Here is a 13998-nt window from a genome sequence, read left to right on the forward strand (position 1 = left end):
TTTCTAAATTTATCAGAGCACCTATTCCAGTCATATCTTTCAAAGAGCAATAATCCAAACACAACGTTTTGAGTTTGGTCAAGTGCCTGAGAGATTTCGGTAATGAAGTCATGATCATGCCTGTTAAATCTAATGCTTCAATTTTTGGTACCCCCTCAAAAAAGGCATCTGGAATTTCTAAAGTCGGATTATCCCTGCTCTCTATTAGGAGAAATGTTAGATGGGGAAAATCTAACCTTTCAGGGAGCTTTTGTATGTAACAACGATCCAAGATAATATGGGTACATCTTTCTAGAATGTCCTTTCTTGGCCAATCTTGCAACTTAGAATCACATGTAGTGAAAACATATTTCGAGGCAATCAAGACGGCTCCTTCACGAACCCTATCATGCATCTTGATCATTCCCAATCTTGCATCAACATCAACCAATAAACAAGACGACTTCAAGTCATCAGTTATTCTATAAAGCCTATTCCTCGCATCCTCAATGGTATCTAGACGTTTGAATATACCCAAACCAATAGCATATTTCAACAAGTCACTTATGTTTATGTATGTTCCCAGTGCACCACAAAGCAAGAAGACTTTCTTTACTTCATCTTCCAACCGATTCAAATTGAATTTCAAAGCTAATACAAGGGTTTCTTGGACGTCTTTGTTATCAACCCTTTTTAGGTTGTTCAAGGTATCTTTCCAATAATAAAAACCTTTATTCTTTAATGACTTTGCAATTGTGACTATCAAAACAGGCAAGCCTGCACACCTTTGAGCCACTTGGGTTGCTATAGTTTGGCACTTAGCATCTTTAACTTCACCGACCATAACTTCAAACAATCTCCAGGATTCTTTGCCATCCAAAACTTGAAGGGGGAAGTTCTTTTGTGCATCATTCTTTTGTAAAATATCTTCACTTCTTGAAGTCAATAATAATTTGCAACCCTTATAATCATCCTTTAGAGGAACCCCCATCTTTTCTGAATCAACTTTTCCATGTGTATCTAAAAAGGGGATTCCTAACTTCTCCAAATCAATTTTCTCCCATAAATCATCTAGTATGATCAGGACAGTTTTCTCGTTTTTTATCCTATCACACAGGCGGTTGGCTCTTCCACTTGAGGTCATCCCTTCTAAATGAAGGCCTAACTGTTCTGCAATCTCATCTTGAATTCTTTCGAGATTTGTTTGGGATATAGTTACTATAACCACTGCATCAAACAATTTTTCATCCTTAACTTGTTTGGCAACTTCTTTCACAAGAGTAGTCTTTCCCACTCCGCTTATCCCATAAACCCCAATTTTGCTGATCTTAGGGTCCTTCAGAGACAACACAACGTCCTTCTTGACTGAGTTTCTTGATTCAAGCTGATCACTTCCTCTAAGGGGAGGAAAGTTTTTTATTATATCTAAAGGTGGAACACGCCCAACTCCTTTATCAAAATTCCCCTCTTTTTTCAATTCAACAATGGTTTTTGCCATTTTCTTTGCTTTTCTGCTATGCTGATGTCGGGACTTCAATTTAGGAAAAGACCATTTGGAGCATCCCGCATTTCCATCACCTGAATCTTCACAAAGTTGCTGTGCTTCTTCTAAAGTCTTAGTAACACTTTCTTGCCATCTTAGCACATCACCTTCTATCTCCCTTCCATTTCTTCTTTCAGCGTCAACTTGATGGTCGATACGTTCTTTCGTTGTCTTCAGCTCCTCTACTTGATCCTTTAGCTCCTTAAGAATGTTTCTATAGCATAATAAATATTCCGCTTGCCTTCCAACGGGTTCTACAGTAAGTTCCGCTATTTTTGCACCAACAGAAATGAGAATGTCCATTCTTACTTCCTGAATAAAATGACAAGCAAATTTAATACTTGAATAAACAAAGCAAGGATGAGAACGAAGGGATTGAGGGAATGTTGGAAGAAATATTTGTAATGACAAGAAAAAATGGCATTATTGGTTATGTAGCTAATAAGTAGATAAACCCCAAGACAAAGAAGCCCCTTCGATAGGCATTTAACTACCCAAATGCAGATAATTTACCGGCCGAAAAGGAATTAATTGAAGAGCATCAAATTCTAACACAGGAAAGACAATACAATTTGATGGCGTAAAATGCAAATACCATGAATATCATTGAGGTAAGAATATCGAACGTTAAATGTTGGAAGGGCAAGTGATAATTTGGCAGTAAATACTAATTATTTTAAGTATAAAAAAACAGCCAGTAGAGCTTCCATGAATAACTATGTCTTCTCTCTTTACTGCATCATGATATTGTAGTTGTGGGTTTGGATACTTTTATCTGTCCGTTACTACTTGCACTTCCAAATGTTATATACATGGGTTGAGGCATTTACATCGTTATTATTAGGACTACTTTCAGTGCCAAGTGGAAATTAATTAATACAGTTTCCGAGAATAACCAGTTCCTTGTATGTTCGATCATAAGTGTTATCATGATATACTTGGATTCACTCTAGATCGTTAATGGTAAAACTTTTATTACTTACTCTTGCAACTGGTAGTAATTATCTATCACAATATTACAATCTAGCACTCATCAGCACCTGAAATTTTTTTTAGCTCTTCTATACCTTGAAAGTTTCATTTCATAGCATTTCATCCCTGAACTATATATTATTCGTTATTAAATTTCCGTCAAAGATATCGGTCAAATTACGTAATTTAATAGTCCAATTAACAGACAGGTTATTATGCCACGAAAATAAACTTTTGGGACATGTAAGAGTCCAACAAACCTTCCAAGTGTTAGGTGCTTTTTCGTGAATACTTTCAGAATATTTGAATACATTATCCCTAATTAAAATAATTAGATTTTGCAATTAAAAATAATTAAATTCAAGAAGAAATTAATCGAACAGCCTTCATAGTTCCACTTGATTTTTAATCAATTACCTACATTTTTATTAGATCTTTACATTTTTTTCAATTACAGATTAAATTTTGTTAGTTAATTAGGGCTCACATGGATATTTATAATTTCACTTAATCTTTGCTTCTTCATTTTATTTTTTTTATAAAACTTTTTTATTTTGGATTATTGGGAAACTTACATGTCTTACAGTTGGCATTCATGTCAGTTCTAATTAACAGATAATGAGTATTTGGACTAATGGCTAAAAATAAGAAAACTATAAAGATCTAATACAAAATACAAGTACCTAACAAAAATCAAGTGGAACTATAAATGAACTGATTTTTTCCTAAATTTTGTTATTTTTAATATAAAAAATATAATTGTTTTAATTAGTATAAAATGATATTAGAATAATTATTAGATAGTGAATGAATGAATAAATAAATAATAGATATTAGATAATCCCCCCGTGGCCTTAGCCACACGAACACTCAACACTCCATGAATTTCCTGTGGCATTCACAACAGCGTTTAAAGTAGAAGAGGGATAGCGAATGAAAAGGTAGAGCTTCCATGATTGTGGTAGTACACGTTTTGGAAGCACATTTTTCCCTCTATATTTTATGTCGTTTATTTTTTACTCAGTATTTAATATCTTGGGAAATTATTTCCTGATCCTTAAATTCTACGAAATTTTTTTGACCCCAATATCTTCCCCCCCTGTTTGGTCATTAGTTTTAAGGAATTTTGTTTGGAACCTATTGCCCGGTTAGTTATGTATACAGGAGTGTATATTAATTACTACTTCTAGCCTTAAATATAAGAACTACTCAGAGATTCAATGGTTTCCATTCTAATGCAAATAATTAATAATTAACTTAACTACTTTTTGTAATATTTATAAATTAATCATTTAGTTTTTATTTTAAGTATCAGGGTTAGTATATTTATTCTTTTATAAAGTTTTGAGCTTCCTAAGGTGGCTATATGGAGGTCTCGCCTTGGTAGTTACCCATTTTCCTCTTTTAGTTACTGTGAAACTCTTAAGTTCTTAGAAGATCAAATTGGTAAATATGTTTTTCACCTTTATAGTATAGGCAGTGACAAACCATTTTTATTTGGAGATTACTACCTCCGATCCTAAATATAAGAATCAGTTAAAGATTCAATTTGTTTTAAAACATAAGACCTTAATATACTTTATCTTTCATATTTGTTCTTTTTTTCCCCCAAGGCAGTCCTCACAATGACTACACATATTAGAGGGTTTTTATTCTAATGGAAACAATAATATTTTAGGATAGACAACATTTATTTATTATAAATAACTAATTTAACTATTTTTCTTAATATTTACAAATTAATTATCTAGCTCTTATATAAATAACCAAATGTTGTATAATTTTGGAGTATTTGCCGCTACTATCTCTATAATTTTACACCTACTAAACCAAAGCTTAAATATATTAATTTCTTTATAATTTTAACATTTTATATCTGTATCCGTCACTATACGCAGGGGGGGAGATAAATAATAAATTTACTGTAATTTATAAAGTAAAAACATAGATAACAAACAATTGAAAAAGATTCTCTACCATTTGACAAAAAAATGGATGGGATGGGGTATTTTTCGCCGAGAAGGAATCGGACGTGATTTGATTTTTTTTTTTTTGGCCAAAGACGTGATTTGATTTGAATGACGTGAATTTCTTACCCTCACGCCCCCGGCGGAAACATATTGTCATTTTTTAGGAGAAATTAATCTTTTGTCCTTGTAATTTTAATTAACTCATTTGTAACTTCATTTCTAGACTTTAACTTGATAAAACTTAATCTCTATAATTTTAACTCAATTGTAATTCAATCCTTAAACTTTAATTTGGTATAACTTAGTCCCTATAATTAGCCATTTATAAATTAGTCTGTATATTTTAGAAAAAAATTAAGAAAAACTAATATTTTAATCTTCATAATTTCATTCAATTTATAATTATTAGGTCTCATATATAGTTTATATTCTTTTAATTAGCTTCCCGCACTTTCAGTCTGTGAGTGGCGTTCCTTCTCACTACAGTCTAACATAATCGCTGCTTTCTATTGAAAGTGCTAGGTCTTGGATAGCAAAATTTCAGGGCTAATACTCTTCAAGGGTTGACATTGACGATGATTTCCTTACTCTTCTATTTCATTTATGTCATCTACTCTCAATGGTTTCTCTTTACCTTGTCATTCTTTTTATTGAAGTCATAGCTTATGTCTGAACAAGCAAAAGGATAAGGATCCTCTGTTTGCCTATGTTTTTGGCCCCCCAAAAAGAGCCAACGGAAATAATATGCAGGGAGTTATAAATAGTGAGAATGATGGCGATTCGCAGACTGAAAGTACAGGGAGTTCATTAAAAGGATATACACCATGGTTACAAAATTGAATGAAATTATAAAGATTAGAATATTAATTTTCTCCATGTGGCAAAGAAAATTAATTTTCTCTAATTCTATTTTCTAAAATATAGGGACTAATTTATAAATGGATAAATTATATTGCATCAAATCAAAGTGTTAACAATATTATTTTTAAAAAGATTAATTTGTCATTGTTTTATTTTTAAAAATATGCAAGACATGGAAATAATCTCTTCGTCGCCAACTTTAAAAAAATGATGATTCGTCATCAATAGTATTAAATTTAAACTATTCAAGAAGAAGACTTTTTTTTTTTTGGACAAACGGATTAAAAAAAAAAAAGATCTTATCGATCAGTAAACGTAACAATACTCTAAGAGAATCAAATCCAAAAGTTATATACCTTGCTCAATGTGAATGAGAAGTTAATCGTCCTGAGCTTGAGATGTGAGAAAGGCAGCAGCTAAAGTTCTGTTGTTGAAAACCAGAGAAAGAAAATAAGTAAACAAGAAACATGTTGTTCATTCAAATTCAAATCCGAAATATTTAACCATCGAGACAAAGATTTTACCAGTATCACTTTATACGATCAGCTCCACTCTTGCGACAGATAAAGCACAGATGAAGGAAGCACCAAAACTTGTTCTCATTAAATTGCAGACTTCTTCTTAGTCTTTTATTGCCCACAACAAAAGCAACAGTAGATGCGGAAGAATATAGTAGCAAGAAAAAGAAAATCTTCAAACCAGCTTTTTTTCTTTTTTTTCCCTTTTTTCTGTTTTTTTTTTTTTAAATTTAGTTCAGATTTAAAGACTTAAATGCAGGGAAGCAGTACGAAACGTCCTACAGAACGGATAGATTGACAAGAAAGTAGCCGACTTAAAAGACTGGTAAAGCTAAAGAAATTTTTTCCTTTCTAATTTTGAAACATTATTATGGGCATATGATCGACAAGAACGAGACAAACTTAATGCAAAAGAAGAATAACAAGTTTTTTAAATGTAGCTGATATCTGGAAATCACCAAAACAAACTTGATCAGAAAGTTGAGAGCAAGTAAACAGACATAGTAAACATAAAAACTGCAATCGCTTTAGAAAACGAGAAACTTTTTTTCTTTTTAACCAAAAGGATCCAAACTTAATGCAAAAGAAGAATTAACAATTTTTTTTTTGGGGAAAACGCAGCTTACGTCGGGAAATAACAAAAACAAACACGATCAGAAAATTGAGAACAAGGAAACAAACACAGGGAACATAAAAACTGGAAACACTTTAGAAAATGAGAAGCTTGATTGTCAGCGAGTTGAAGGAAACTGCCAAAGAAAATGGAAGAGCACAGACTGGGTGATGAAGAGTTTGAGAGGAATCAGTAACAAGGAAACTAACGCGATGAGCAAGAAGAAGAAGAAACAGCGAAATAAGGTTGATAAGAGAGAGGATTGAAATGGTGAGCAACTTGAAGAAGAAAGAGTTGTAAGCTGGGGAACGCCAAGAGCCACAAGAAGAAGATAAAGGGCGGGCTCGTTGGGATTGCCGTTGCAAATGGTAAAAGCGCACGAGAAAGTGTGAAACCGAAATTTGTGGCTTGTTATAAGTCAGAAGATTGTTTGGATGGAGTTTCTTTTCTAATTAACTTATAGAAAAAAATAACTTTTCTAACTGATTTATTCAACGCAATTTAGATCAATTTTTCTAAGTGACTTATGAGAAAATTGTATAAAACTTACGATCTAATTAATTATGTAATTCCATTTACTTTAATTAAAAACTAAATAAATTTTAACTTATATTCATGTTTGTCCATTATGTATATTTAATTAATTATTTACAATGTATTTTCAAATTTTTCTCCGTAACAAATATTTTTATTCTATAATTTCAGAAATAAAATATTTATATTTTATCACAATAATTTTATGTGTTTTTTTAAACTATTATCACATTAAAAATATAAAATTTCAAATACTACTCTATATCTTTTTCAGTCATTTTACAATTAAACTAATTTTTCTATTAATCATCCAAATAATTTTTAACTTTTTTAAATGATTTTTTAAAAACACCTATCTGAACATAAATTACATTATGCTAACTGATTTTTACTCCAATTTCAGTTATAAAAGTCAGTTAGGTTATAAGTTAGTTTATGTAATATCAATCTAAATATACCTAAAGACGATAGCTTTAAACCATAGCCAGGGCAAGGACTTTCTCGATTGACCCAAAGTGCAAAGACTCTTCAGAGTCGTCGTCAACTTTACCATTCCATTCACAACTTTCCACACAACTTTACTACTTTACACGCTCCCACACGTCTCCGAACAGAACACGCCTCCTGCCTCCCCAGATGGTAGACGTTATAACCAAAAGCAAATTGAGATGAGCTGCAAGGGGGTGTTTTGGATGGGCCTATAGATATTCTTTAAAAACATTTTTTATAAATCAAAATAAACACATCCACGTATTTATTTTATAAATTTTAAGATTATTTTTAAAACAAAAAATTTTAATTAAGTCTCATTCAAGAGAATTAAATACAAAAAGATTTTTTTGAAATCATGAAATTATTTTGAAATCTTAAGAGACTTTTTAATGATAATTTTATTTATTTAATTATCAAATTACTTTTTTTTTCTTTTAAATTTATATTGACAACTGAAAGAGCAGTGGTTGACAATTTAAAGTACAAGAATTGACAACTATCGCGGTTTGTTTGAAAATATATTTTCTCAACAAATCACAAAATTTATCACAAAAAAGTCTATTAAGACTTCAGAATAATTTCATGATTTTAGGAGATCTTTTTGTATTTAATTCTCTTAAATAGGACCTAATTGTAATTCTCTCTTTTTAAAACTATAGGTTTATTTTTATCCAGTAAATTGAAAGTAGCAATCTGAAACCTGCAAAAATGACTGTACATGAAGGGCCCACATGGTTGAAGAAAAAGGGTACGGCTCGCCCTTGCAGTTCTCACAAGTCACAAGTCACAACGCCCATCGATGGCAGCTGAATATGCAGAAATAACAACGATCCAATCTCGGAAATCTGGATAACAGTGAAGTTTTAATAAGAATAACTGAAGCCCATTAATTTTAAAAGCCCCAAAACAATTTAAAATGTTACTGCTAAATGAAATTAACTTCAAAAAACGAAAGACGCTGTTGCTTCTCAAACTGTGACTCTAAAATTTGGAAAAAGAAACAATTGCGAAAATTGTTAGGTCTTCCCTCTTTTACTCTCAACTCTCGGTATGAAGCCCTTCCTTCGCTCAAAAAACACAAATTTGTGAAATGATAATATGGATGATGTCCCCAATATTCGGTTCATTATATCCTATATATATATAAACATATATCTATATGAACTAAAATTCATAGCGATTCGTCATAATCATTCATGAGTTACGATCAAATGAAACTTATTCTTCACATTTCTTATGATCAAATATCTTTTTACCGAATTTCTTAACTAATGATACAGAGTTGGGGTCTGTCTGGTGTGAATGTGCGATGAACGGGGAAGAAACAGAGTAGCAACTGGAAGACACTTTCCGTTGTCAAAAATCACGTGTGGATCCCACTCGGATTTGTGAAACACGCTTGTTTACTCCGCGCACTACCGTCTAAAGCGAGGAGGGTGGACCAATGAAATGAAGAACGTCATCCATAGAGGACAACGACTTTACGGATTGACCCGAAAACTCTGCAGAGTCGCATGGTAGGTGTGTTTCGGTTGGCGGGGGAGTAGTAACTTTTTTTTTAATCTGACTTTTACAGAAGTCAGATTGAGTAAAAGTTAGATAGGGTTATGTGATTTATATTTGGATTGGGTTTTCAAAAAAGTCAGTTTGAAAGGTTAAAACTTGTTTGGATGATAAAAATAAAAGTAAGTTTGCATGTAAAATGACTTAAAAGGACATGAATTTTATTAAATAATATATATCTCATATTAATTTGACTATTTTTTAAGAATTAAGGAAGAGAAAATTATTAAAAATAAAGAAATTTAATTTATTATTAGAAAGAAATTATATATATAATATGACCATTTTAAATGAAGTATTAAAAATTAAATAATTTAAAAAAATTTAAGTTATATTAGAAAGAAATTGAAAAATAATAAAATACTTAATTAAATATATGTAATGGATAAATATATAAATTAAAAATCATACAAACATAGTATTTTTACACACGATACATCAAATAATTAATTAGATGCCATACATCAAATAACTAAAAAGCAACACGCACTTGCAAGCGTGAGCGAGGCTTCAGATCGTGTGTTGTGTGTGTTGTGTAAAGCCGAACTCTCTTTAATATTGAGCTGAGAGAAAATAAACATGCAGCAGGTTGGTAATAAATATGTAACCGTTTTTTACCTCAACATCGTCGTGCTCCAGAAAAAACTCAAAAAGCCCTTGCATTGAGCTTCTGCCAGAAGTCCATCAAAGCTTAAGAAGTCAGATTATGTAGATGTGGATCCAAACAAGCTCATGTAGAGAAGTTCAATGGAGAAGCTCGTTTGGCTTGGAAGCCCAAACATGATGCCAAACGAGCCCACTCAACTTTGCCGATCCGCGTTTCTTTACTGTCCCCGAACGTGCTTCCTCCCCATCCAGATTCCCCCAGTTAAAAAGAAGAATTATCATAAGAATGAATTAAAGGATATTTAGATAAAAACCAAACTTAATTTAAAAAATAATATTATAACAGCCGATTTTATTGGTCGGCTCCTCTTTGTATTCACCGTCTTATGAACAGTGCAGCTGCTATATTGACTCCAGTACAATGCCAGCTCGTGTTGGGCTTGGTGTCTTGAGTTTTAAATTTTGAAATTTCCATCCTTTTCTAAGGTTTAATCTCAGAAAAATTCTCACGTATTGACCCAGAGTACCAACACGTCCCTGCTCTGACGAAAGGCTGTAAGTCCTGCACGTTTGTCTTTTTCCACCTTTCCACTTTGCAGATCTGAAAAAAACAAAGCCGTTGCTTTTTCATTGTTGCCTTTGCCACTTGCGATGCAGATCTGAACTACCAATAGATTTTTTCTCTCCTCCCTTGTTCATTTTTCTGGGTTTTTCAATGTCCATGGGTGCTCGAAAATGGTTTCATATTTGTATTTGGTTTTGGCTGTAAATTAGATTTCTGGGTTCTTCAATGCTCATGGGTGGTTCAGTTTTTGGCATGGAATCTAAATCCTACTGTTTTCAATTTTAGAAATACAAATCAAATAACCTTCCAAGCAATTGCAGATTCCAGCCAGTAAGTAAAATAATTCACGACCTTCTTTTCATACAAGTTCCAGCTTCTGGAATGGAAATTACCATTTATGTTTTGTTTCTGGACTTGTTTGAGGAAAGATCTTTAATTCAATTCAAGAAATGCAACATAAAACACAAAAGTTGGAGACCATTTATTCAAAAATCAAACTGTATAGCATATGGTCAAGATAAGAAATAAATACAAAAGAAAGGGTCACAGTCGCTAATGCGGAAGATGCCGCTACCGTCTCTGAGAAATGACAGAAAAATCGGGTGACGAAGAGAGGGGAGAGAGATTGAGACGGAGATCAAGAATAGAAGGATTGAGAAAGAGGAAAGAGGGGACAGCAATGGAAATCAAAATATCTTAGATATTTTTGTGTTTTTTCAAACAACAAATTAATAAGAATAATAGACAGACACATGGATTAAAATTATCTAAGTTGGAGTAATTTTACGGGGCAGAGTTTAATTGAGCTGGTATTCTGACAGTACCTAAGTATTTCTCTAAAAATATTTCAGCTATCATAGCCTCATTGGTAAGAGTAAGGGACCAAACTGAAATTAAAATTAAAATAAGATTATAACAATACCCATCACTTTTATTTTTCCAAAAAATAAGTATTAATGGTAGCTGGAGCTTTAGAGGTTGAAGGTCCAGCTACCGATGCTCAGGCGGCCGTGGATGGAGGTTGGACCTCCATTGGCCGGAATTTTTTTTTTTTTAAACAAAGTGACTAAGAGGAGGTTTGAACTCATGACCCCTTAGCATATCAAAAATGATGTAACCACCAAACCAAGCAAACTATTCAATTATATAATGCAAATACAAATATATATAACAAAATAAACGCAAATGTCCAAATATAAATGAACAAATGAAATTCAATAGTTCACAAGTAAAATTCAGTAATTTACAACAAAAATTTGACAATTTACAAATAACATAATGGAATTCACAACCCCGAATACAAGTTTTTAAGTATAAATGAGCAAATAAAATTTGAAAATTTACAACAAAAGTTTACATATTTATGGTCCAATTTTGGATATTTATAAGAAATATAAGAAAATTTACTATCCAAAATGTAAGTATTTGAGTATAAGTGAACCAGTGAAATTCGACAATTTACAAGTAAAATTCAGTAATTTACAATAAAAATTTGGTAATTTACAAATAATATAATAGAATTCAAAACCCTAATCACAAGTGTTTAAGTGTAAATAAGCAAATAAAATTTGAAGATTTACAACAAAAGTTTATAGATTTACAACCCAAATTTAGCTATTCACGAGAAACACAAGAGAATTTATAACCCAAAATATTTAAGTATAAGTAAACAAGTGAAATTCGACAATTTACAAATAAAATTTCAACTATTTACAACAAAAATTTGGCAATTTACAAATAACATAATGGAATTCACAACCTCAAATGTAAGTGTTTAAGTGTAAATGAACAAGTAAAATTTAAAAATTTACAACAAAAGTTTATGGATTTACAAGTGAAATTTAACAATTTACAAGTGAATCCATAAACTTTTGTTGTAAATTTTTAAATTTTACTTGCTCATTTATAATTAAACACTTGCATTTGAGGTTGTGAATTCCATTATGTTATTTGTAAATTGCCAAATTTTTGTTATAAATTGTTAAATTTCACTTGTAAATTGTCGAATTTTACTTGTTTACTTACACTCAAACACTTACGTTTTGGGTTGTGAATTCTCTTGTATTTCTTGTGAATAGCCAAATTTGGATTGTAAATCTATAAACGTTTATTGTAAATCTTTAAATTTTACTTGCTCATTTATACTTAAACACTTGCATTTAGGATTGTGAATTCTATTATGTTATTTGTAAATTGTCAAATTTTTGTTGTAAATAGTTAAATTTCACTTATAAATTATCAAATTTCACTTGTTTACTTATACTTGGATATTTGCATTTATTTTGTTATATATATATTTATTTATATCACATGATTGAATAGCTTGTTTGGCTTGGTGGTTAATCACTTTTAATGTGTCAAGGGGTCATGGGTTCAAACCTTTTTTTGGCCACCTTATTTTTATAAAAAAACTTTCGGCCATTGGAGTTACAATAGCAGCCATCGGAGGTCTAACCTCTAGTGATGGCTACCTAAGTGTTGGTGGCCAAAGTTCCAACGACTATTAATATTTATTTTTTAAAAAAATAAAAGTGAGATGTATTATTGTAATCTTACTCTTAATTTTAATTTCAGTTTGGTCCCTTGGTTCTGTGGTGATATTTGAAAATATTTTGAGGGCTGACTGATATAAATTCTCGTTTGCGGTCTTTAAATAAAATTTTCTTTTTAAGTTTTCACTCTCTCTTTTCAAAAGTACTGTAAGTATGGACGGTAGAAAAAAAGGCAGAAAGCCGGAATACATTCATGAGCAGACCTTGTCCGTGATCTCCCTCCCATTTCAATCTGCAATGACTACCTCTTCTTACAAACGCCAACAACATTCATCCCCGTCACTGGTATATGTTTCTTCCTCCCTCATCTTCTTTTCATATGGAAAAAAAAAAACATACAATCATGCATCTATGATTGGAAACTTGCCATAATATATATAAGAAAATTGATTTGATGTAAATATTGTCTGAATAATAAAATCCATGTTTGAAAATATTCCCCATAGTTTTCTTTTTTTATCCCTGTTAAGAAGTAAACACTATTTCCTTAATGCTTTCATTAAAATTTTTAAACCCTCATTAATAAAAGAACAAGGAATTAGTTAATAAGTTACTTGTCAATTTTTTAATATCATTATTAAATAAATAAATAAAGATATATTTTCAATATCATTTATGTATTTAACATACTCGTATTTATAGCTTCCAATTACCCGGCCATGATAAATTGCTTGCTTTATATTTTCAACTAACAGAGCCCATCCAAATACTCGTAATAAGAAGGGCAATTTTCTTATCATATTTATTATATATAACTCATGCACTTGCCTTGTGAGCATCTGGTTATCCAAATTTAGTAAACAAGTTATATCTTTTCAATGGTCTTACTTTTGAGTATCTGGGAATAGATTAATTTTGAAATGAGATTAGTATTTTCTGTAGTAGTGGAGTTACGCAATTCAATAAGCATCTCGTGCATTAATTTTTTTAGGTAATTTGGACTAAATTATTCTTAGAAATAAAAGTCTAACGACATGGGGGAAAAAGTGCCTCTTCCATTTGTAGGTCTTTGGTGACGGGACAGTTGCCTCGGGCAAGTCCCAGCAACCAATTGGCAAAGGACATTTTTTTGAAAATTTTAGAAAGATTAATTTTAATCTTTTAATTTTATATAATATTTTAATTTGATTCTTTAATTATAAAATTATATTTTTATTTCTTTAAATTATTAATAAAAAATAATAATATTAAGATCTCGAATATTGATAAAATATTCTTAAATACTAACAT

General features: G+C 31.2%; 1 protein-coding gene and 1 long non-coding RNA gene across 2 annotated transcripts in view; both read right to left on the reverse strand.

The window, feature by feature from the left end:
- The window catches only part of LOC114745211 (uncharacterized), a 92395-nt gene that overhangs the window by 66226 nt on the left and 12171 nt on the right, over positions 1-13998 (reverse strand). The gene's annotated exons all lie outside the window — the stretch shown is intronic.
- LOC114745212 (uncharacterized) lies at positions 1405-6061 on the reverse strand. Its single transcript, XR_003740180.1, has 3 exons — positions 5850-6061; positions 5682-5749; positions 1405-1834 (listed from the first exon to the last, which is right to left on the reverse strand). It is a non-coding gene; the product is annotated as an uncharacterized LOC114745212 (long non-coding RNA).

Source organism: Neltuma alba, unplaced genomic scaffold (assembly GCF_004799145.2).
Source record: "Neltuma alba isolate B1F8T4 unplaced genomic scaffold, ASM479914v2 tig00004558_pilon, whole genome shotgun sequence".
Lineage (NCBI taxonomy): Eukaryota > Viridiplantae > Streptophyta > Magnoliopsida > Fabales > Fabaceae > Neltuma > Neltuma alba.